Source organism: Spinacia oleracea, chromosome 6 (genome assembly GCF_020520425.1).
Source record: "Spinacia oleracea cultivar Varoflay chromosome 6, BTI_SOV_V1, whole genome shotgun sequence".
NCBI lineage: Eukaryota > Viridiplantae > Streptophyta > Magnoliopsida > Caryophyllales > Amaranthaceae > Spinacia > Spinacia oleracea.
In genome coordinates, this window is record NC_079492.1 from 110,706,466 (window position 1) to 110,732,328 (window position 25,863).

Sequence of the window (25,863 nt, forward strand, 5' to 3'; positions counted from 1 at the left end):
TCACCCCCCCCCTCTTGTGCGTGTTCCTACTGGAATAACAATACTAAGGAAATATAGATCAGTCGATATGACAGAGTTGGTCGTCCATTTCGCAATCATATTTGCTACATTTTTCTATGGTATGTACAATAAACCAGCTACATTCATTTCATTCAAACCAAGTATACATGCACATAGAACGAGAGGAGGAAAAGCATGGAAAAAGGACTATAAAATATATTGCCATAACTGTTTAGATATACTTACACAGACAAGGAGCCTTTGTTATGAAAATTGTCTAACTACCTATCGGCCATGGAATCGAAGATAAACTCTTCCCCTCTTCATAAATGACAACCAACATCCAATTATTTATACTTCATAAACAAGGAAAACATTATTTTAAAGGGAAAAATGAGACTGATTCAAAGCATTAAGATAAATAAATAGTATAGATGTACTTACTCTTGACGGATTGGGGCAAGTATATATTTCTTCTTACTTTGCTCGGTAATTGAATGATTCACCTATTTTGTGTGCATGGTGGGACGAAGTTTAACCAGTGTTAGCTTATGAGGACAAAAAATCCAAATTCTTCTTGGACTTTGTTTTTCGTGATCTCGTTTTGCAAAAACCTTAACTAATTCAACAAGTATTAGTTACCTGTATTAATCATATCTAGCTTATGTTAAACAAAGTTTAGAGATCACATTTTTTTTACCTTATCCAGATATCCACACAAGATATATGTATGTATTCCATGTTCAATCATTTCTTAAGATCATCAACAAACACGTAAGCAGTAAAAGAAACATCAATTATTAGAATGGATATCACATACTGCATGATATATTTGGTCCAACTAATTATGTTGTTTACCCTGATGACTTCTCTAATTTCAGGTGATGAACAAAAAGAGTGAAGGTGAAGACAATGTTTCATTTTCAGAAGTTGAGTTGTGGAAAAATAACGAAGAACTTCCCTTGGATTGTCTGAACTAAGCAGTACGAAATTACGAATATCAGAAACTTCAAATTAGTACTTGTCAGAAAATTCAGATTCATCTAGCAATCTGAGTTTCAGATGTTACGGTCATCCTAACTCCTGAGTATCTAATATCCAATTAAATTTCCATGTTCTGCTACTGGAACTACCGCTAATTCTAAAATGGTGATCGCAACCAATTTAATTTCCTGATCCATTCATCTTTGCTAGGTACTTATCATTCTCCTAAAACAACCTCTAACCATTTTTTAACACGTACACACATGTCAAATGAAACTCCGAAAACACACTCATCGCCACAGCCTAATCAAATGGCTTAACCAGACACTCAATTCTTGAGCCGGTTGACCATCAACCTGATGTTTGACAATCTACAACCCACCTGAACACTTGGAGAACTACTTTTTGCTATGCTGAAAGAGTGACAAACCATTGGTGCAATATTGTCATTTTTTTTTTATCATATTCCACCATATTTGAAAGCTTTAATCATTCCAACAGGTATCTTGTTTGAGCTAACAAACTACCTAAAAGCTTCTCAGAATTCTGGTTAATTGGGTTGTAAGCTTCTTAGAATTGAAGCTTTAATAGTTAATACAACACGAAAATTGTTGGTGACTGGGTGGAAGACATCTCTGAGATTTTGTAGGAAATGGTTAGAAATTTTTAGCAATCTAACTTGAGGAGAAATACTCTTAGCCCCACCCCCTCTTTCCCATTGAAAAACAAAGGTCAAGAAATTGAATAGAATATAATAAGCAGCTATTTCATTTGCCTTTTCTGAACCCATCACCCTCCATAAGATTACCGTGAAGCTAAACTTTTTTCCTTACATTTTGTGCTATCTACAGGAAATATCAATACAAACTTATAAAACCGTACAACTTATTTTTTGACATGACTATCTACAGAAAATCTAAAATTACAGTTTAGTCCATGTTTGGTAACAAAACCTCAGGCCTGTTATTTGGTGGCATGAAACAATGATGTGACTTTCAGGACTCTTATTTTGGTGCTTCAACAAGGTGCTCCCAGTTTGGCAAAAGAGTGGCTATGTAAGTCATAGCAGGAGTGATATATTATACTGATTCTTGGAAAGTAAGAAACAATTCTTTACTGCACTTCAGAATCATGCAGATTGATAACATTGTACACCAAATTAAAAAAATCTGTAAAAAGTAGGATAACAATTACACAAAGTAAGAAAATTAGTCACCATGACGAAGCCTGAATTTATAGTTTGTAATGACATACAGTTGGTCTGTTTAAGACCTGGGTGGGCCTGTTTCTGGGTCTCTTAGTCCCTTCTACTGTAAGAGAGTCCTTCCTAGAAGGTTTATCCGAGGGAAAAGGACTTTTAGGTTGTATATCTTGGTTTTTTGATGGAACGAAAAGCTTACTTTCCCAAATTAAAATAAAATAAAAAGAACCAAAGACCCTTATAGTATCATTACCTTTAAGGTTAATGAAGAATGTGTATCCAGCATGTATAATTACGCAATTATGTTACAGAAGATGTCTAATTTTATCTTATTTATGTGGTTTAGACATTTAGTTACTGTATGCTAGATTGCTAGTGTTGCAGTTGTTGGAACCACCTTCAGTATTCTAAATGTTCAGTGATGTTGCATTATTTATGACACATAGGGAAGTGGCCTTCTCTACAGACAGGGAAATTTCTTCCCTTGTGGAAGATTCTTTTCGGTCATACACACAAATGTATACCCCTAGTCTCCTACTTGTACATCTATCCCTATTAAAAAATCAGAATTACAGGTTTTACTCTGTAAATTTCTCAAGCCTTTAATTCCTCAAAGATGATAATTTATTTCATCATTAGTAGAAAAAGATACAGCAGCACTCTAAACAAAATCCTCGAGCACAATAATATTTTCAGATAATGGTCTAGAGTCTTGACTGGTAACTTATCAAAAAACCTAGTAATATAACCCAACAGCAAAGAAAGAAATATAACAGCAACAAATCTCAAACAAAGGATAACATAATAATATTTGCAATGACCCACACCTCTTCTATAACATCTTTTATCAGAGTCTCAACCTTGTTCAAGCTTTCAAACAAGTGTCTCACTCATGCCAAGAAACTCTACAAAAACAGTATTCAACAAACCATGGAGAAACACTTTCACCATGAAACTGGAATTACATGAACATTTAAACACAAAATTGCATCAATTGAAATTTCATAAATTCAAGGGGGAAAAACCCAACTCCATGGTTGAAATTGAAGTTGAAAATTTCAGGAAAAAATCCTAACTTGTAGCATAAATTACAAATTGAATTCAAAAATCGAATAAACCACATGAAATTCAGAAATCCGAAACCAAAAATTAAAGAGAAGAAGAGAGAGATGAGAACAAAAACCTAAATTTGTAGTTCGCTAGAGATTGTGTTGAGGTCGCCGGTGGTAATGAAGTCGTCGACCGTAAAGTATTTCTTCGGTGGTAGATTCGCCGGTGGTGGTGAGTTTGTGATGATTTCGCGAATGATTTCCTTGCCCTACTCGCCTGTATGTCCAGGGAAGAAGAAGAAAAGGGAAAAGACAAAATAGCTAGGGTGAAATTGGGTTATGCGAAAGTTCAGCGCTAGGAAATGAGTGAAAATAGAGAGACCTGTTATGTTAATGACAGGTCTTTTGTTATTTTTATATTTAATTTTATATTATTTTATAAAAGAATGGTGGGTCCCTTGATACATAAGAGACCCGTTAACTAACCTAAAGGGTCTGTTGTGTTTTTTTTTAATTTTGTGCCGCAATTAAATGATCTCATTTATGCACTAGAGTCCCGTTAAGTCAGATAACGGGTCTCTTATTTTTTTTCCTCTAATTTAAAGTGGGCCATTTGTCTCATAAGAGAGCCGTTATCTATAATAATAGATCTTTTATATTAAAGAGACCTGTTTTGTCGATCAAGGGGTCTTTTCTAAAGGGTCTCTTTGCCCATTTTTGTAGTAGTGCCAGTTCCAAAACTAGCCCGGAGGGCAACGACAAATAGTAAGTTCCTACAGCTAATGCAGCAATCCGTGCTCCATTTCCCACTCGTAGGTCGACTTCACCCTTGCTTAACTTTCTACTTCTTCTTAGTCCCTGTGGATTGGAACATAAGTGTGAGCCACAACCTGTATCTAATACCCAAGAAGTTGAATTAGCAAGTATACAGTCTATAACGAAAATACCTGAAGATGGAACGACTGTTCCGTTCTTCTGATCTTCCTTTAGCTTCAAGCAATCTCTCTTCCAATGCCCCTTCTTTTTGCAGTAGAACCATTCGGATTCAGAAGTGGGTTGACTGACCTTCCTCTTTACAGATTTGGCGCCAGTTTGCTTAGTTGGGCTGGCCTTGTTGCCACCTTTCTTAGCATTCCTCTTCTTTCCAGATTTCTTGAACTTGCCCCCACGCACCATAAGCACATCCTGCTTATCACTTTTGAGCGTCTTTTCAGCGGTCTTCAGCATACCGTGAAGCTCAGTGAGCGTTTTGTCCAGACTATTCATATTGTAGTTCAGTTTGAACTGATCATACCCGCTATGAAGAGAATGGAGGATGGTGTCTATAGCCATTTCCTGAGAAAATTGCTGATCCAGCCGACTCATGTTCTCAATGAGTCCAATCATTTTGAGAACATGTGGACTTACGGGCTCGCCTTTCTTAAGCTTGGTCTCAAGAATTTGCCTATGAGTCTCGAATCTTTCGACTCGAGCCAGATCTTGGAACATGTTCTTCAACTCACTGATGATTGTGAAAGCATCTGAGTTCATGAACGTTTTCTGCAGATCCGCACTCATGGTGGCGAGCATTAGACATTTCACATCCTTGTTGGCATCAATCCAACGATTGAGGGCTGCCTGAGTGACCCCGTCGCCTGCGGCTTCGGGCATCGCCTCATCTAGGACATACTCCTTTTCTTCCTGCATAAGAACTATTTGCAAGTTCCTTTTCCAGTCAAGGAAGTTTTTCCCGTTCAACTTCTCCTTTTCGAGAATTGATCGAATGTTGAATGAATTGTTGTTTGCCATATTAAAACTACAATTGAAAAGAATAAACAAATAAATAACCATTCACAGTTTCTCTTAATAAACTTAAATTCTAGCATACATGCATAATTCAATGTTTATTAAGCATTTTATTCAAGTTATGTGTTCCGGCAGGTGTGAATAAAATGATTCCAAGATCCTAAAATCATTGAAGAACTAAGCACAGTTTGTCGACTTAATCCTAAAACATCTTAGGTAAGCAAAAGCCTTTTGCTAATAGTCTAGAAACTATTCTTGGTTGATAGGTACGTCTAAGAACTTATTAGGTAAACCTATCGATTTTGCCACGACATAAAAGGACTCCTTACTTATATCGTTGAGTTTCACCAAAACTAACATGTACTCACAATTATTTGTGTACCTTGCCCCTTTAGGACCAATAAGTAACACCTCGCTGAGCGAAAACTATTACTAGATTGATGTAAAGGATATCCAAGCAAGTGTATATTTTGGCATGGCACCTTTTAACTCAATTTTTAAGTTTGGAACTTAAGGCTCTTACTATGTTGGTTAGATTTTAAGTGAACTAAAATCCTTAATCATGCAACATAATCAAGCTTTTGATCTCATGCATTTTAAGACATATTTAAAAGCAATAAATAACTTAAAACATGCATAAGATAAATGTGATCTAGTATGGCCCGACTTCATCTTGAAGCTTTGACTTCAAAGTCCGTCTTGAAAATCTCCGTGGGAGGCACCATTTTCTTCAAATAGGATAAGCTATAACTAATTACAACTATTTGATGGTACGCAGACCATATTTGAATTGAAAAATAACTTTGGTACTTTAGACCAATTACATTCAAATTAATGGTACGCAGACCATATTTGCTATCCTATTTGGGCCATACTAGTCACTTCATAACCTGCAAAACAGTACATATACAATATATACCATTCACCCATTCATTATCATGAATGGCCCACATAGCTGGTTAGTAAAACACATTATGCATCACGTAAACATTTGCAGCAATTAATCAAGGGAACCAATAATCTACCAATTATTCAGTCCTTATTAATTCTAATCAAGTTGTTTTAACCTTAAGGATTTGTAGACCTAATCAAGAGTTTTATGACTAAAAGGGCTCCCACTTAAACCAATAAATTCATATGCTTTACTAATTTTAAACATAAAAATGTATTTCAAGTCTAACCGGAAACATACAAATTTAATTAAAATTTAAAGCTCATATAAATTTATAATTGAATCCAAAAAGTTTAATTTAATTTCAGTCGTATTTAAATTAATTTATGATTTTAATTTTAGTAAAATAATTAGAATAAATAAAATTTATTATAATTACAATATTCAAAATTAAAATCCAAGAAAATAATTTAAATTATTAATTTTAAAATTAATTAAAATTACGTAAACTGAAAAATTTCAAATTAAACATTCAAAACGATCTAATCGCAATGCAAACACCCTACGCATCGCACGCCCATGGGCCGCACGCACACAGCCATCGCTGGCCATGTGCGCGCAGCCCATGCGCTCGTCGCATAGATGCTGCATCTTCCATCGCAAGCCATCGCACGCTATGGTGCTCGCTGCGCGCGAGCCATCGCTCGCTATGCGCGCTCGCCAGCGCTCGACGCACGCGAGCCATCGCTCGCTATGCGCGCTCGCCAGCGCTCGCTGCGCGCGAGCCATCGCTCGCTGTGCGCGCGAGCCATTGCTCGCTGTGCGCGCGAGCCATCGCTCGCTTTGCGCGCGAGCAATTGCGCGCGATCAATTGCTGGGCGCAGCGCTCGTGGCACGCGAGTTTGCGCTCGCTGCGCGCGAGGCTGCGCGCGCTTGCGCGAGGCAGTGCGCGTCGTGGCGCAGCTCGCTTGCTGCCCACACGCGACTGCCTTGGCTTGCCTTTCGCCCATGCCCATTTGTTCATAGCTCGTGGCCCACGACACAAGGCAGGGCTGCTGCCTTGTGCTCGTGCACCATGCCCTTGCTCATTGCATTCGTGCCGCACGGGCGACGAGCTCCCTTGCTCGTCGTCGCATGCCCGCACTATACAACACCCCTTAAGGGTAACACGAAGCGTCCATTGCTTTGTGCGTGCAAGTTATATGAACGAATCGCATAAAAATTAAAATTTATATTTAAAATTAATGACAAATTAATAAATAATATTAATTTCATAATTTTAGGGCGAAAAAATCGAAAATTTATTATCCAATTGATTTCCGATTATTATGGATTCAAGTCTAGGTCATAAAAATTTAAAATTTATCATAAATTTACAATTTTTTATGGTGGTTTTTAATCATAGGTTTCTAATTAAATTATAATTAATTATGAAAATCAAATTAATTCTAAATTATTCTAATTTTCAACAAATTAATCATAATTACAAATTAGATTGCATAATTAACAAGGCTAGGCATTCAAACTTGTTAAACATATACAGTAGGTCAATCAAAAATTCAAGATTTATCAACTAGAATCGCAAATATTTAATTTAACATCTTAAATTTACGAAATTTTGCATTCGAAAAACTAAAACCTTCGAAAAGTCATAGTTAGGCTTCGAATTTGAGAATTCTGGGTTCGGCAGAAAAAAACTATTTTTGTCAAAATTTTAGAATGCCTTTTACATGCGGAATTGACACAAAAATCACTCGATTTGGATGAGTAACGAAGAAACTGCCGAAAAACTGCGTACGTATAATTAAATAAACGCAATTTGCAATTAATTAACAATTACGAAAATTAATCACCCCTTTTAATTCTTGCAAATTTGTAATATTTAACCATGTTCATGCAATTTAGATTATGAAAATAATAAGGGGCTCGTGATACCACTGTTAGGTTATGATACATATGACAATTCATAAATCATGCGGAAACAACCATTTAGCCAGGAATACATATTATTTACACATAATCATATAGCATAGTTTAGATGCATACTCTTTGTCGCGTGCCTTCCCTAGCTGCGCCCGAACCGAACAAGAACAAGTCTTTAGGACTCCAAGTGTCGTCCCTCCGTAGATAGTCCACAGCACGTCCGGATCCGCCTTAAGATTGACCAACTAGAATCGCCCTTAAGGTACTAGAATTTTCGGCACTCTTAGGTAAGAAATATGACTGAATTTTTCTCTCAAAACTCACTTTGAATACTTGAATTAATCTCTGAAAATATGTGACCCTAGGCACGTATTTATAGAGTTATGGAAAGGGAATTGGAATCCTAGTAGGATACGAATTAATTAAACTTAGAATCCTACAAGAACTCTAATTAATTAATTTATCCTTTTAGGAATAGGAATTATCATATACTAATTCTAATAGTTTTAGGAACCATGCATGAACACAAACTCACACACACACGGCAGCCACGAGGGCCGCCCATGCGTGTGCGTGCGAGCAGCAGCCCACGCCATGAGGCCCACGCAGCCGTGGCCTTGGCGCGCGCTGGGCCTGCCTTGCGGTGGGCCTGGGCGCTGCCTTGGCTGGGCGCGCGTTTGGCTTGCTGGGCGATGGCCCGACTTCGTGCTGGGCCTTCGTCCGGCAGGCCTCGTCCGATGCTAATTCGTACGATACGCTTCCGATTAAATTCCCGGTTCCGGAATTCATTTCCGATACGAACAATATTTAATATTTCCGATTCCGGAATCAATTTCCGTTTCGAACAAATATTTAATATTTCCGTTTCCGGAATTATTTTCCGATTCCGATAATATTTCCGATTCTGACAATATTTCCGTTTCCGGCAATATTTCCGATTCTGGCAATATTTCCATTTCCGATAATATTTTCCGATACGTACCATGTTTCCGTTTCCGGCAACATCTACGACTTGGATAATATTTATATTTCCGATACGATCCATATTTCCGTTTCCGGCAATATCATCGTTTCCGGAGTATTCATTTCTTGCCTGTGACGATCTCAGCTCCCACTGAAACCAAGATCCGTCGATTCCGAATATCCATAGATGGAGTATCTAATGCCATTAAATACTTGATCCGTTTACGTACTATTTGTGTGACCCTACGGGTTCAGTCAAGAGTAAGCTGTGGATTAATATCATTAATTCCACTTGAACTGAAGCGGCCTCTAGCTAGGCATTCAGCTCACTTGATCTCACTGAATTATTAACTTGTTAATTAATACTGAACCGCATTTATTAGACTTAACATAGAATGCAGACTTGGACCAAGGGCATTATTTCCTTCAAAAGAAGCATTCATCACCGAGGGGGGAGTATTCTGTTACAGGGCCATGCCGTTTGGGCTAAAGAACGCTGGGGAAACATACCAAAAGTTGGACGACAGAGTGTTTGCAAACCAAAAAGGCCGCAACATTGAAGTATACGTCGACGACTCCATAGTAAAAAGCATATCGGAGAGCGACCATGTGGACGACCTCAGGGAAACGTTCGAAACTCTACGCCGGTACCAAATGAAGCTGAACCCAAAGAAATGTGTGTTCGGGGTGAAATCGGGGAAATTCTTGGGTTTCCTTATTAGCGAGAGAGGCATCGACGCAAACCCAGATAAGGTAGAAGCAATACTCAATCTACCTCAGCCAAAAAGCATCAAAGATGTACAAAGGCTGACAGGAAGAATGGCAGCTCTGACAAGATTCGTTAGCAAATCAGCCGACCGGTCGATCCCATTTTTCAACACTCTTAAGCAGAACGGAAAATTTCAATGGGGAGAAACTGAAGAAAGAGCCTTTGAGAAGGTTAAAGACCATCTTCGAGCTTTGCCAATGATAGCCAGGCCGGAAGAGGGCGACAAGCTGCAGTTGTATGTGTCCGCTTCAGCCCAAACCATTGCTGCCGTACTAATCAGCGAAAAAGACAAAGTCCAGCAGCCGATATACTTTGTCAGCCACATTTTAAATCCGGCAGAAGCAAGATACTCGCTGATAGAGAAAATAGCCTACGCGGTCCTGATAGCCGCCCGAAAACTCAGACCATACTTTGATGCACATACCATAGAAATCCTGACGAACTTCCCACTAGAGAAAGCTTTGCAAAAAATGGATACGGTCGGCAGGCTGTTGCGATGGGCATTACAGCTGTCGGAGTACGATCTTGAATTCCATCCGCGCAATGCAATAAAAGCACAAGCCTTGGCCGACTTTGTAGTCGAAGCATCTTATCAGGAGGATGAAGCCAAAGCAGAATCCTGGGAAGTGTCGGTGGACGGATCAGCCGCCCAGTCGGGGGCGGGAGCCGGCGTTGTCATGACTTCTCCGATAGGAGATAAGTTCGAATACGCAATCAGATTCACTTTTGCAGCTTCGAACAACGAAGCAGAATATGAGGCAGCCATCGCAGGGGTACAGCTGTGTTTGTTGGCAGATGCCAAGAGGATAGTAATGACAACAGATTCTCAGTTGGTGGCAAATCAGTTTTCAGGAGAATATTAAACCAAAGAGCCGTTAATGCGGCGATATCAGGAGAAATTAAGGACACTGACAGCGAAGTTAGAAACTTTTGAGATCAAGCTGGTCCCTAGAGCGTTGAACACTGCCGCAGACAGCCTAGCAAAACTAGCCAGTTCGAAAGCAGTCAAACTCAATAGATCAGTAATGATAGAAATCATGCACAGAAGGAGTACGGAGGATAAAGGAAAAGAAATAATGGTCATCACGGCAAACAAAGAATGGTACGACAATATCTGGACGTACAAGACAACTGGAGTGCTCCCGGCCGATATCAAGGAGGCAAAGAAAATTAAAAAAGACGTCTGCTGGTACGTTATATATCAGGGACAACTCTATAAAAGAGAATTCAGTCTCCCCCTGCTGCGATGTTTAACGGCATACGAGTCCGCAAGATTAATCAAAGAGATGCATGAAGGAATATGCGGAAACCATGTAGGAGGAAAAACACTTGCTTTGATCTGCCAAAGACAAGGTTACTACTGGCCAACCATGCTCGAGGACGCACAAAGCTACGCCAAGAAATGTGAAAAATGCCAGTTGTTCGCCCCAGTAATACGTATGCCAGCAAATGACCTGATGCCCATTCTGAATCCAATTCCATTCGCCCGATGGGGAATGGATATTGTGGGACCCTTCACAACAGCCTCTGGAGGCAGGAAGTTCTTGATCGTTTCCGTCGACTACTTCACAAAATGGATTGAGGCCGAGCCGGTAGCAAAGATAACAGCCAACCAAGTACGAAAATTCATCTGGAAGAATATTATAACAAGGTTCGGAATACCGACAGCGATAGTATTCGACCATGGATGCCAGTTCGACTGCGCGCCTGTCCAAGCATTCTTGGCAGACTATCGGATCAAGTTCGCATACGCGTCAGTCTGCCACCCACGGAGCAACGGGCAAGCCGAGGCTGCAAACAAACAGATACTCATAGCCCTTAAGAAAAAGCTGGATGAGTTCAAGGGCAAGTGGGCAGACACAGTCTCAGAAGTTCTATGGGGTAATCGAACGACGGTAAAAGAAGCAACGGGAGAAAGCCCTTTCAAACTATGCTTCGGATCAGAAGCAGTCATACCGGCTGAAGTAGCACTACCCACCTTCCGCATCCAGCATTATGAAGAACATGGAAACGACAGCTTACTCAGGCACCAACTAGATTTCTTGCCAGAGGTCAGATTGCAAGCTGAAATTAAGTCGGCAGCATACAAGAACCGAATGAGCAGGGCCTACAACAAGCGGGTAAAACATAGAAAGCTAGAGGTAGGCGACCTTGTACTCCGCAGGACGGCAGCAACCGGCAAGGCTCAAAAGCAAGGTAAACTGACGGAAAATTGGGAGGGGCCCTACCAAATATGAGAAGAAGTAGTAGCAGGATCGTACAGACTAATGGAGATGGATGGGACATCGCTGAAGAACTCATGGAACGCAGATACCTTAAGAAAATTACATGTATGAAGTTGTACGAAAACATAATGTAACAAGGCCGGCAGAGCCATATTTTAAAATCTAATATATAAGCTGCAAGTATATTCCAGGTAATCTATACATAAACAAAACAAAAGGTTGAGCACATTGGCTCAGTCAGCAATGATGCAAGATACGACATAAATGAAATCAAAGGTTGAGCACATTGGCTCACTCAGCAATGATGCAAGATACGACATAAATGAAATCAAAGGTTGAGCACATTGGCTCACTCAGCAATGATGCAAGATACGACAAAAACGAAATCAAAGGTTGAGCACATTGGCTCAGTCAGCAATGATGCAAGATACGACAAAAATGATATTCAAAGGTTGAGCACATTGGCTCAGTCAGCAATGATGCAAGATACGACATAAATGAAATCAAAGGTTGAGCACATTGGCTCACTCAGCAATGATGCAAGATACGACAAAAACGAAATCAAAGGTTGAGCACATTGGCTCAGTCAGCAATGATGCAAGATACGACAAAAATGATATTCAAAGGTTGAGCACATTGGCTCAGTCAGCAATGATGCAAGATACGACATAAATGAAATCAAAGATTGAGCACATTGGCTCAGTCAGCAATGATGCAAGATACGACAAAAATAAAATCAAAAGGCTGAGCACATGGGCTCAGTCGGCAATGATGCAAGATGCGATATATAATAAAATCAAAGGCCAGAAGACGCCACTACGTGACAAGTATAAAATAAAACAAACGAGTAATCCATTAAGTGCATCACATAAAAGTTAACAAACACGGGGACGGCAGCCACTACCCAAAAATAGCTAATGTGGAGTGAGTAGCTGCTAAAAGGCACAAACATACGCCACAAATGGCGTAGTCAAGACGAAAACAACATTCTTGAAACAATTAATACACGGCAAAAGACAAGTGCCACAAACAGCTGAAAAATACCAAAAAGAAATTGTTTATAAATTACATCCGCCAAATGATATTCAAAAACTACCAACAGACATTAGCAAGTGCGAGGCCTGAAAAAACTGTTGGAAGAGCCACAAGAAGAGCCTGGTGATGACTGCCAAGACCGTCAAGCTGAGCCGTCTGCATCACTCCAGTAGGCAGACTCAGGAATCTCTCTGTCTGGTAGAAGGCGAGGGTCGGCATTTTGAATAACAATGTCTGGGAAGGTCTGGGTCTCCATGCCAGTCGGATCAACATGGCCACCTTCTTCATAAGACACCTCCACCTTACCCCAGCCAGCCTCCGTTAGAGCCAAGGCTTTGACAGCGCAGCGGTGGGCTGCAGTCCACCCAGCATTGTAACGCCCCTTCATATCCTCACAATAGAAGTAGGACTTCATAAAATTCTGCACATCCTTCAAGGCCACAGCCTTATGATCATCCTTGGCAGCCTTTTTAGCATCCCGAACCGCCTGCAGCGCCGCATCCAACTTTTTCTGCAACTCAGCTGACTTCTGCTCCTCGGCCGTCAACTTGGCTGGAAGAAGCTCCAGTGCAGCTTTCCTCTTGCCTGCGGCAATAACATCCAGCTCAAGTTTCGCAATCTCCTTCCGGCAGTCACCTTCAGTCTTGACCGATTCAGCAAGGTCAGCCTGAAGCTTATCTTTCTCAGCTTGTGATCGTTTTAAACGACGTTGATAACTCCGATAGCACTCCACAAGCTCGGTAGCAGATTGCGTCACCTGGAAGGAAAATTGTTTAGAACTGAGAATAAAAGCAAGTACGGAAATCAGAGAGAATAACCTAGTCAAGGATGGAAGTAAATACCGAATACCGGTCATGCATCAACTGTGCAGCCGGCGTCTCAATCTCCTAGGGTATACCGTCGGCGGGTGTAACAACTTGGCGCAAAGACCGGTAACCGAGTGTACCTCCGTCTTTGGGACGGTCAAAAAGAATAGACTCACCCCTCAGAACATCATTATGCGGCTGCCAGTGCTCATCAGCATGACCGGGAACGACAGCTAGACCGGCAAGGGTATCCGGAGACAGCACGACAGTCTTGTCTTTAATAAAACCCCCAGAGCGAACTATGACCCCATACTTAGAGGCCGAGCTGGAAGACCGGTTCATACTAGGACTATGCCTCGACACGGGCACAGGGTGGATCGGATCGTTAATCAAATCGCTCAACACCTACTTCCGATTCAGTTTGGATATCAGATCGACATCCAGAATCTCAACCGACTGAGCAGGCTGCTCAACAATCTTCGTACCAGCGCCAGATGTTTGCACGGGCTTGTCAACGCTGGCGTAGACATCCTTCACCTTCTCCTGTGCTGTCTTCGCAGCATCATTCTTCGACCGTTTGGGAGAGTTGGCCTTTGCCTGACTGGAAGACCTCTTCCGAGTCGCATGTCCCCCGCGACCGGTAGGAAGAGCAGCAAACCTATTGCCGGCAGTCATTTCGTCTTGGGCGGGAGAAGTAGTTTGAGCAGCTACCGGAATTTTTGTTCGTGTTACACGAGGGACAACACCTCGATTCACAACGGCGGAAGGAGACACAAAGCTGGCTGGCCGACTGCGACAAGCTTTCGCGCAGAAAGTAGCAACAGTATAATACTTCTCAGCAGGCGGTGCTGGAAACTTTTCAACCACCCTCCAGTTCTTGTCAAGACCGAGTGAAGCCTTGTTTAAAAGATGGTGCCCTGAGAAAAAGAGCGGTGAAGTCAGGAGAAAATTAAACAAACGCAAAATAACACAACAGAAAACCAAAAAATATAAACAAGTACAACAGCTAAAGAACACAAGCAAGCGACTTCATTTACCAAGGGGATATGTAGGTGCAAGACCGACAGCACCCATTGCAGTAGGACTAAGAATATAACCGGCAGGAGGAAGCCAGAAAGCCGGCAAGGTTTTGGGCTTAGATAACCCAACGTCGACATAATCAACCAACAGCCTGTCGTACGCACGTTGCTCACGGGGCCCAAGGTCAGCCTGGTCAAACTGTTCCATCCTAGGTTTAGGCTGGTAGAAAGTACGCCGAAGGGGATAGTCTTCGGGAACAGCCATGAAATAGAAGTGATCCTTCCAGTCCTTGCAACAGGAAAGTCGAGGACTTACAGTCTGACGCTGATTCTTGGTAAAGATTGTCCACCATCCAGTATCTTTCCCATCACGCTTCAGCCAGTGTAGTCTTTTGAAAAGGTTAAGGGTCAGGGGCCACTGCTTGTATGAAAACAGCCAAGTGTACGCAACCAAGTTGCGAATAACTATGGGGGATAACTGAACGAGGCCGACATTCCAGGCCCGTAGAACCTTCTCAATGAATGGGTGCAAGGGAAAACGCAACCCATAGTCGAACATCTTCGTATATACAACAACATGGCCTTCAGGACAGTCGGCCTCCGTTTGCTCTTCTTTCGGCACAACCAGTCTGTAGCCCTCAGGTAAACCCAAGAAGCGACCACCAACCTCGGAATGCCGGTTGGCAATGGCCTCTTTCACAAAATCACCATCTATCTCAGTGGTGAGGGCAGCAGAGTCATTAGGGGGAGGGGCCGGAACCAAGAACGTAGCGGCCTCACCTTCGAAATTCACATCGGCGTCCAAGGCCTCCTCTTCAAACACTTGCTGCAAAATCGCAGCATCCTCCTCATCTTCATCAGAGTCGGCAATGGGCGGCGCCCTTAATCCAGGAGACCCAGATTCAGAAGACTCCAGTATGGAGTCGCCAGGGGTGGAAGGCACATAACCACTACCGGCAGAATTAGCCTCACCCGCATCATGGACGGCAGGCTCCTTCCCGGCCCGTCGATTACTTATAGACGGTTCCGCGTCTGACGGCATGGCCCTAGAAACATATATATTGCCGATGTTAGTACCGTACTCCCCAAGACCTGAGCCGCCAGGCTGAGTAAATTCCCGGTAATCCCGCAAGTGGTACCTAACCGAAATCGGATCTACGTCTAAGATCGGCTCCCCAGCTGGCACGTTATGCTCATTCGGCCTAAGTTCCCTCTCCATTCGTGCCCGCAGGCCATGTAACTGTTGTGAGCGAGAAAACTGAGCCGCAGTCATGGGTATAAAAGGGCCGGTAACAGGATTTCCACCCATAAACTGCGCAAAAGGAGGTGGCGTGTTCGATTTTATCCCCCACTCAGTATTCCTAACATTACTACCGGCTGTATTCCCGTCCATATTTAATTCAATGTCAGAGTCGCTACTTGTGTCTGAGAGGTTTATAACGTTATCAACCCCAACCCTACCAGTCATGTTTTGGCTACCCCCACTCAAAACACATGCAAACAAAAGCAGAAACACCCGACAAAAAGAGAAAGTAAAGCCAGAAACCGTACCTAATTCTGAAAATTCACAACGAAATTCACTCTCAACAGCTGCAAAGTCCCTCAAACAACCCAACTGAAAGAACAAAACGAGAAAGTCAGACAGCCAAAGAGAAAAGAAGAGAGAGAGAGAGAGAGAGAGAGAGAGAGAGAGAGAGAGAGAGAGAGAGAGAGAGAGAGAGAAAATTGGCAGCGCAAGTAAAATCGCAAAGAAAAATGAGAGAGAGCGGAAAGGGAAAGAAAGGAAGAAACGTTTATTTAAAGAAACGAAAAGAAGTTGAAACGACAGGAAGCAGATCTGGGCGGTTGAAAAATATCACAACTCCAAACACTTACCGGATGGCCGACACGTGTCCAGAGCACTTTTCAAATCTCCCGCCACGCGTATAAGGAAAACTGAACCGTCGCCACGTGTCATTCAAGGGGGCTAGTTAGCCTAAAAAATTCAAGGGGGCTAGTCAGCCTAAAAATTCAAGGGGGCTAGTCAGCCTAAAAAAGTCAAGGGGGCTAGTCAGCCTAAAAAATTCAAGGGGGCTAGTCAGCCTAAAAATTCAAGGGGGCTAGTCAGCCTAACAAAGTCAAGGGGGCTAGTCAGCCTAAAAAAGTCAAGGGGGCTAGTCAGCCTAAAAGACTCAAGGGGGCTGGTCAGTCAAAGAAATCAAAGATGACAGTCACCCAAGAGAATCAAACACAGACATGGACAGCCGGCCTACGGAAGCTATCCACTTAAAGCGATCAATCCTTGTACTAATGGGGGCTAGTCGTGGCATCAGAACAAGAATTGAACACAAATCCGCATTACAAGCGGCCACTTTCAGAACAATCACACCCATGGGGTGTTGATCGTCCCCACGGGGGCTAGTTGTATAGGGGGTTTTACCCCCGCTTTTCGCTTTTTTCTTTATCAGAGCAACTACAAACTGTCAAAGACAGCTGTAGTCACTCTAAGGGGGCTAGTTGTACGGGAAGCCCTACTGGCATGCCGGTAGGACAACCCATAACATCTGTAACATAGGCATATATTCATAAGAAGCACCAAGGGTGCAGTCGGTATTCAGGGTTTACAATCCCAGCCGGCATCGCTCTGACATCATCCACCTATCAGAGCCGAAAGAGAGGATCCGGACCCAACGGGTAATAACCCGGATCCTCCGTACAAATAACCCGTCTATATATACGGACCCCATCAATGCCAAAGGTACGCAATTCCACCCAATCATTCTTATAATCATTTATTACAGAGCTATCAGCATAATCTGACTTAAGCATCGGAGGGGTAATTCTCGGATCACCCCCGAGGCTAGTTAACCGTTTCACTGTGCAGGATACAGTCAGCAATCTCAGTCGGAACCCAGTCATCCCTTTCCTGTTCCAAGTCCACTACTGGAACAGGGTAATTATGTACTTCCATTGTTTTCATGGTTAGTGACTTGATTTTTTATTGTCATTACGTGTATTTTTCTCTTTATAATAATAAATGCAAAAGCTTTATTTCCATTTGTTAGTTTTTAAAGGAGTTGTTAGAAAATAAACATAAGTTAGTTAAATCGAGGAAAACTCGCGTTAAAGTTTGGAGTCGGAACTCGATTACTAAACATGTCAAAACATCAAACAAGGAAAGTTTGCTTTGTGTATTAGCGGTGCAATGCGTGGAACAACATTGGACAATTACCAATGCAAAGTCAACTATGATATAATTTGACGGATTATATATAGTTTACTTGTTTTATATCTCTTACTCCGTATATTATTAGTTTCGTAGTTTACTTAAGATGTTAATTAGGAAGCTAGTAATATTATGGTATGTAACAATCTTTAGAACTATTTAGACTTGTGGAGCAAATATAATTCTATTCTAGATTTCTAGTAGACGAGTGTTTCTAGTTTAGTCTATAAAAGGGGAGGAAATCTAAATTTTCTCACAAACATTTGTGTCACTTATTATTGTTTTCACTATTTGTTCTATATTGTATTTATAGGGTTTATTGTTAATCGTTCATGGCACGCGTTTGGTTATAACAGGAGTATAATTCTTGATCAATATTCTTAATTAATGTACCGTTCTCGATCAATATTCTGAGTTGTTTCATAAATTAAGCACTATAGATATAGTGACATGTGTTTAAAATTATTAAAAAAATAAAATGTACAAGAAAACTACTCCATATTTTAAAAGAGTACGCAATGATACAACTACTATCACTCATTGAAATGTAAGACTCTCATGAAATCTCAATATTGTTAGACCAATTTTAGATAAGGTAGAAGAAAAGCGTAATAGTGGCCGGATTGGATCTAACTGTTGTACAGCTAGTATATCAAATGAAAGGATTGTCTGAATTCACAATAAATTTGATAGCTAATGTTCATAAATCATAAGTAATTAAGTACAAATTCTGCAATATTTTACTACACAAAGTACTCCACTACGTACATTCAGTGATTGTGATCAGATTAGGTGTCATTTTGACTGTATCTAAACGTACTCAAAGCAAAGTAGGTCATTTTCAAGGGAAATTAGATAGTACTGTAACAGTTATAAGCTGTAAGTCTGTAACTAGCTAGATACGGAGTATGCATTACCTTCGTTTTTCATATATGACGTTAACAATTATTATTTCCACTCAAATTAAACGGGAGAGAGAGAGAGAGAGAGAGAGTATGCAAAGGTTGGATAACATGAGGAGAGATGAGTATTAATCAGAACAACGTAAGTGATCATTACAATATTGTAAGTGTGTGTAACTGTATTGTGTTGAGCCTTTATGTTATTTCTCGGTAAATTGGGATATATGAGAGTATTTATGAGAAAGCAAAGTAATAAATGTCAGTAACTTATGACAAAATAATTTGGGTCGTAATTATTTTTTAATTACATAAAAATATATTATTAGATTGTAATTTCTATTTATTAATTTATAATTACAAAATAAAAGAAAATATATATTTACTATAATCATTATAAAATTACTTTTTATTTTTTAAGGATTACCTTATTTTAATATTTTTATAGTAAAAATATTTTGATGAGTCGCTGTCTAGATAACGCCCTTGTCACCTTGTGATACCATTAAAAGTGTGACACATAGCCACATAAGATTGCAATTATTTTATTTATCCCAACTTACGACATTTATCATCATCTAAGAAGCAATTAATTTACTAAAATAGAATGAAGGAGAAACATTACTCCGGAATGGAACGACTTTCTAGAATGACTAAAATGAGTTACGTACTGATTAACATCATTTAGAAATGGGGGAATATATTAGAATATACTCCGTACAGTAACACAGAGTAATTACTGAGTAATTAGTTATACTTGTTAAAAGTCACCCTATGTTCCATCACTTTCATATCCCTTGAATTAGTCAGCTCTTCATCCCTTCATCTCTTCCTAATAATAAATAGCTAGTAACCATTTATTAAACAAAAGGTCTTGTGCGCACAAGGTGTACAATAAATTTATTGTACACCAAGATAACTTTAACCCTTTTTTTTATAACTTTAATCTAGTTTGATTAACTTTTATATTAGTAAAAATAAATTGATAGATATATATTTTAAAGGGTTAAATGATTAATTTTATACATTATTAGTTATTTTGAAAAATAAGTTTTACTAAAATGTAAAAATTTATCAGTGAAAAATAGATAACTTTTACCTAAATATGCTTAACTTTTAAACATTTTTAGTTAACTTTTACTCCGGTGTACAATATTTATTGTACACCCATTGTAAATAAGAATTTGTGTTTACTAAAGGTGACAAATACCTGGACTATATCATTCGGAACTTCGGATCATAATCAGGTTATTACGATATTATTGTTTTTCACTCAACCAATGGTCATATTAATTTTCTCGCAAGTCATGATCTTAATTGGATTTATTTGTTCATGTCAAATTCGAGTTTTTTTATTTATTTCTTTTTTGAGAGGAAATTCGATTATACTTGTTTCGAGTATAATTAGACTGTGAATCATATGATTAATTTTTTTTTTTTTTTTTTTTGGTGTACCATCCGGTTCACCCTTAGGGCTAATCCGGATTCGGGGCGAGTTCTGAGTGGATAGGTTCCATTTCCCTCCCAATTGTTGTTGCGGGGGATCGAACACAGGTCCTCCCTACCAAGTTCAGCCTCAATCACCACTGAACCAACAGTCAATTGGTTGAATCATATGATTAATAAGTACTCCCTCCATTCCTAAATGATCTTCCTATTTGAAGTTTGGGGTAGAAAATAAGAAAATGGAATCTTGTAATGATTGGGTGTAAGAATAATGATTGGGTGTAAGAATAATGATTGGGTGTAAGAGAAAGTAATAAATAAATGAAGGAAAGTAATAAAGAAATGAAGGAGAGAGAAGATATTTTGTTTAAAGTAATAAAAAATCATAAAAGTGGGGTTGGGTGGGTGAATGTGGAAATGTGAATGAATTAAATAAGGAATGATGGGGAAATTTATGGTAAAAAGTCATGTCCAAAAATAGAAACAGGAAGATCATTTAGGAACGATATTTATAGAAACAGGAAGATCAAAAAGGAATGGAGGGAGTACGATGAATATCAAAACTGTCTTTTTTAGTTTTTACCCTACGTAGGAGTATATAAGATGATCTACAACCAACTATCTCTAATTATCTAGTCAGCAAACTGTACTATTGGCATGCCCTAATTAATGTCCACTCGTAGAGTCGTAGTAACGTACTATGAGGAAGTACAAATACATATCAGATATGTATGGGGAAATACATATCAGAACAAAAGACAAAATAGGAAAAAGGACAAAAAAAATTAAATGGTACTTTTTTTAACACAAATGGTACTTTTTTTTTTTTTATAGAATGTTACTTTTTTTACATGAATGGTACTTCCTTTTTTGTCTTTTGTTTTCAATTTTCTATTTTTTCCAAAATTAAAAACTAAAATAGGAAAACCACAAATAGTAATTTACAGTTTTTTGTTGTCAGTTTCCAAAATCAACATATACTCCCTCCGTATTAAAAAAAAAAAAGATACCCTTTGACAGGCACATAGGTTTAGGAGAGTGAGTTGAATTTATTAAATTAAGATGAAAGTGGGGTAGTAGGTGAATTATTTATTATAGTTAAAAGATGATGTGAGTAAGTGTGAGAACCACAAGAAAGAAAGAAATATTAATATAGTGGGAAGTGGAGACCAAAACATGTCAAAAAAAAAAGGAAAATGTATCTCTTTTTAAAATACGGCCGTTTAAGAAAAGTGTATCTCTTTTTAAAATACGGAGGGCGTAATTTTTAGTTTATTATTCAATCTAAATTATACGACTTTCAAAACCAAAAAACAAAAAACTGAAAATTTACCGTGATATCCAACGGGCCCTAAGCTTTTTAATTCAGCGGATAGACCTCATGCTTATCTAATGTAGAATTGTATAGTAGCTTTCAATTTAATTCCAAGTTGTTGGTTTTTGTTTTTAAGTCTTAAACATCCATTTTCAAGTATTGTGCCATATTTTTACAACTGCGCAGTATAGGCTACCAGCCAACCACATTCTTATGTATTCGTATTACGGAGTAATACTAATATACTCCGTAACTACAAATTGTCATTAAAGTAGAATCAACCAACATAAGTTGGTGGAAAACTCACCTTATGACTTGGAGGTCACATGGAATAAAAAACACGTATCCATAATCTAATTAATTTAATTACCTAACGAATCATAAGTCTCTATTGATTTATTTTTACAACTCTTTCTCTCGATCTTAAGGTGTTTAGGGTTATTAATGCATAACGAATCATAAGTTTCTATTGATTTATTTTTACAACTCTTTCTCTCGATCTTAAGGTGTTTAGGGTTATTAATTAATGCATAACTAATTATTTAATAGCCGCCACCGCATTTCAATATCGTACTTTCAATATCGCAATTTCAATAACGCACTTTCAATATCGCACCTCTATTTTTCATGCTTGCAATTTCAATTCCGCACTTTTTACTCACCTTTTTTAAGGTGATGTGGTTTTGTACGCATTTCAATAATTACTACTATTTGTGATGATGCTTTACATGTTTATTGTTCTCATCACCCAACATGCTAAATACAACAATATACAAAGGTTACATCACGCTTAACAAATATAATTTTTGGACAAACCGGCCTTAGGTTCCCTTAATTAACTTTAAAGCAAAGTGACCACGTACAACTAGAAAATACAATGTTCTAAATGCATGATTCAACCCGCCTAGTGCCATGATTAGGATTTCACGAAAATGATCCCTGTATCAATTATACCTTGAAAAGAGCAAGTCGGAAAACTTCGCTATACATACCTTCTAAGGGAAGAGAACCAATTGGCTTCATTGATCAATATTCTGAATGGCTTGAATGAAATCCCCCTTAAGCAGTATATGTCTATGCTATTGACGGGAAAGAACCTGAGGAAGAAACACCATGGTTCACAGACATTCTAAAGTACTTGAAAACTTCCGATTGCCTGCCTCACATTTCAAGCATGAACCAAAGATCTTTGCGCCTTCAAGTGGCCAACTTTGTCATTCAGGGTGGTATTTTGTGCAAAAGGGTTCCTTACGGCCTCACTCTTTGATGTGTTGATAAGTACGAAGCACAAGGGTTCATGGAAAGTATACATGCCGGAGTCTGCGACACTCACATGAATGGGAGGATGTTAGCTCTCAAAATCACATGGGCTCGGTATTTCTGGACCACGCTCGAAAGGGACTGTCACTTCTTTGTCAAAAAAGTGTCCCACATGTCAAAAATGCGCCAATATGAGGCACATTCGTCCATCCCTGCTATATTCGCACTCTTTGCCTTGACCTTTCTCAGCCTGGGGTATTGATGTCATCGAAAATATCACTTGTAGGGGGTTCTTTTGAGTGGTATTTTTTGTATTCCGTATAACTTGTAATTTAAGTAACGTCAAATTAAGATATATAAAAAAATCATTAGTGGAAAAAGGCTCATTTGCGTCGGTCATTTAAGTCTATTTTCGTCGCACATTGTGCGACGCAAAAGGCCGCGACACAAATGGCCGCGACGCAAATGGCCTAAAGTCATTTGCGTCGCACATTAGCTAAAATGTGCGACGCAAATGACTTTTCTGGCGCCATGTTGAAAAGTCATTTGCGCCGCACATTAGCTAAATGTGCGACGCAAATGACGTTTTTGGCGCCATGCTGAAAAGTCATTTGCGTCGCACATTAGCTAAATGTGCGTTGCAAATGACTTTTTATTTTTTTTTAAAAAAAAAAGACCTCCACAATTTATTTATTTATTTAATCTGCACTATATAATGTAGATTAAAATAAACAAAATGTGAAAGTCTTAGTTATATTCTCCCTCACACTAACAATATACAAATTAACATTCAATTTCAACAATAAAATAGTCTACAAAAATTAAAATAAAATGATATCAATAAACGGGAACATTCCGGAGCATTCTACTTCCATGACTCGCGTAAGAAAGAGGTATATAGATCTAGAAAATATCTGTTGAAGCTGCAGCAAAGGAAACATGATACATACAGCTTGGGAAGTATCCTTCAATACCTCTAACCTCTCAAGTTATCAAATCCTATTTCACGTATTAGCCTTTGACATTATTTAATGGGCAATGCTACAGGGTATTATTAGAAAAATTATACAAACTAACAATCTTGCATATTACACTAAGAATATTTTACTGGCGATGCCATTAGAGTATCAGATATACTTTAGTTCTCTTTCCCTCTTCCGATATCATAGCTATCAAGCTGTAAATAAAAAATTTGAAGGAAAAAAGTTCGAACAACATCAAGAATTAAGAAGAAAGCTTATCATAAAGAAACAAGAAAGCGCAAGGACTCGAATTACAACAAAACAGTTTTCAGCTAACTACTTCCTTGATAACATCTGCAAAGAGCACATATTCACAGCATAAAAAGCCTTCCATTAGTATTTTATATGCTTCTTCCATTCTTTATTACAGGCAACATAATCTCCAAGAGACGCAAGTTCAAAATTAGAACTTACGCTTTAGTCCAACTCTGAATCTACATAGATTCATATCCAAGTCACATACAAAGACAAGTCCCATACCAATTTAGTATGCAGTCTCACGGCTCTAAGAAATAGATTCAGTGGCAGCTAACATCTAAGAAGAAGTACCACAAACTCTTACAAGCAACATACCAAAGTGAATGCCATAAATTTTGAATCAAATCCCATACTTGCATCAGATTTCCAAGAACATCAATATATGAAAGAGCTACTGCAAACTACAACAAAGCCCCATAGGAACGTTGAACAAACAAACTCAAACCCTAACTTTCCAAAGAAAAACCCATCCAAATTCTACTAGTAAACCAATTCAAAAGAATAGTTGAAAGCTAACCATCAAAAGAACTCATATTACTAAGAATTGGACATGGAAAACCATTGAAAAAGTCTTACTTATTTCAAAAAGAAACAAAGAATGTTACAGAGTTCACTACTGGACACTGGGACAGTCCGCAACCCAAAGTCCAGGAGGACAACAAGATCAAAATACTTGCAAAAAAATACATGTACTCATAAACTATAAGTGTACATGACTGTAGAATGGAAAAACCTTCCAATGGAACAAAATGTTGTAACTAACCATGCATATACCCAAGTAGCTTGTATACCCTGGTCTTAACTTAAGGTTAGAGTTTCAAATTGGTTTCACTTGGTTATCATAGTTAATATTAATGGATGTGCAATGCAAAACGGTTAAGAAAATATAATATTTGACGCTAAAAAATGAAACCAGCAGGAAGCATATTTCATACACCATAATGAAAGTGAAAGTAAGAGTAACGGCTACTGGTAAATAACACGCATATGAACACAAATCTTCTATTAGTAAAATCATATGCTAGACTGTTTGCATTTACAATATGATTCTAAGTCCATGAGGAACATAGTCATTGAATCTTTTAAGCCATGTTTCACAATAATAAAACATTATTAGAAAGTAATAAACAGATGAAAGCAGATGGAAAACCTGAAGCATAAACGCAACCACTGGTTCTGACAAAAACAAAGTAGCAATCTCAAAATATTGAAAGAACAGATCCATTGGCTGGCCCATCATCCAACCTACTATCACACAAAAGGGAATCTGGAAAATCTGGTATCCGCATAATGAAATCCAGTTCTTTAGAAAAGAACAAGAGCATTTCCTAAAGATAGCAAAAAGATAACAGACACAGAAGAGTCAACTATTGATGCTGATAAGTGAGAACAGAACGAAAAATCCTTAAAAACCCTCAATCCCAGAACACAAGTACAAACATGCCTCATTACGGAGCAGAGGCTTAGGCTGGCAGTTCCATATCTCCGAAAAAACGCAAATAAAATCCCAACAAAAACCAGAATTAAAATCATCGGGAAAAAACATCGGAATCAAAATCTCAAATTCAAACAATCCATGATCAACCAGCATTAATCAAGCTTTAAACAAAACCATAGCAAACAACCAAAACTCTAGATTCGCTAAAATCTGACATAAGAAAGGGGCAAAAACCCTAATTAAATAAATTTGCACTAGATCTATAATTAAACACTAAAATCAGCATCATAATCAAAATTTCAAATTCAAAAACTTCGAAACCAGAACCCTAGATTGAACAAATCCATAACAAATAACCAAAACCCTAGA

At 39.0% G+C, this 25,863-nt stretch overlaps 1 long non-coding RNA gene across 1 annotated transcript; it reads right to left on the reverse strand.

The window, feature by feature from the left end:
* Positions 1–274: 274 nt before the first annotated feature.
* Positions 275–3,583, reverse strand: LOC130463830 (uncharacterized). The gene is made up of 3 exons (XR_008923992.1): positions 3,369–3,583; positions 445–506; positions 275–321 (listed from the first exon to the last, which is right to left on the reverse strand). It is a non-coding gene; the product is annotated as an uncharacterized lncRNA (long non-coding RNA).
* Positions 3,584–25,863: the final 22,280 nt, after the last annotated feature.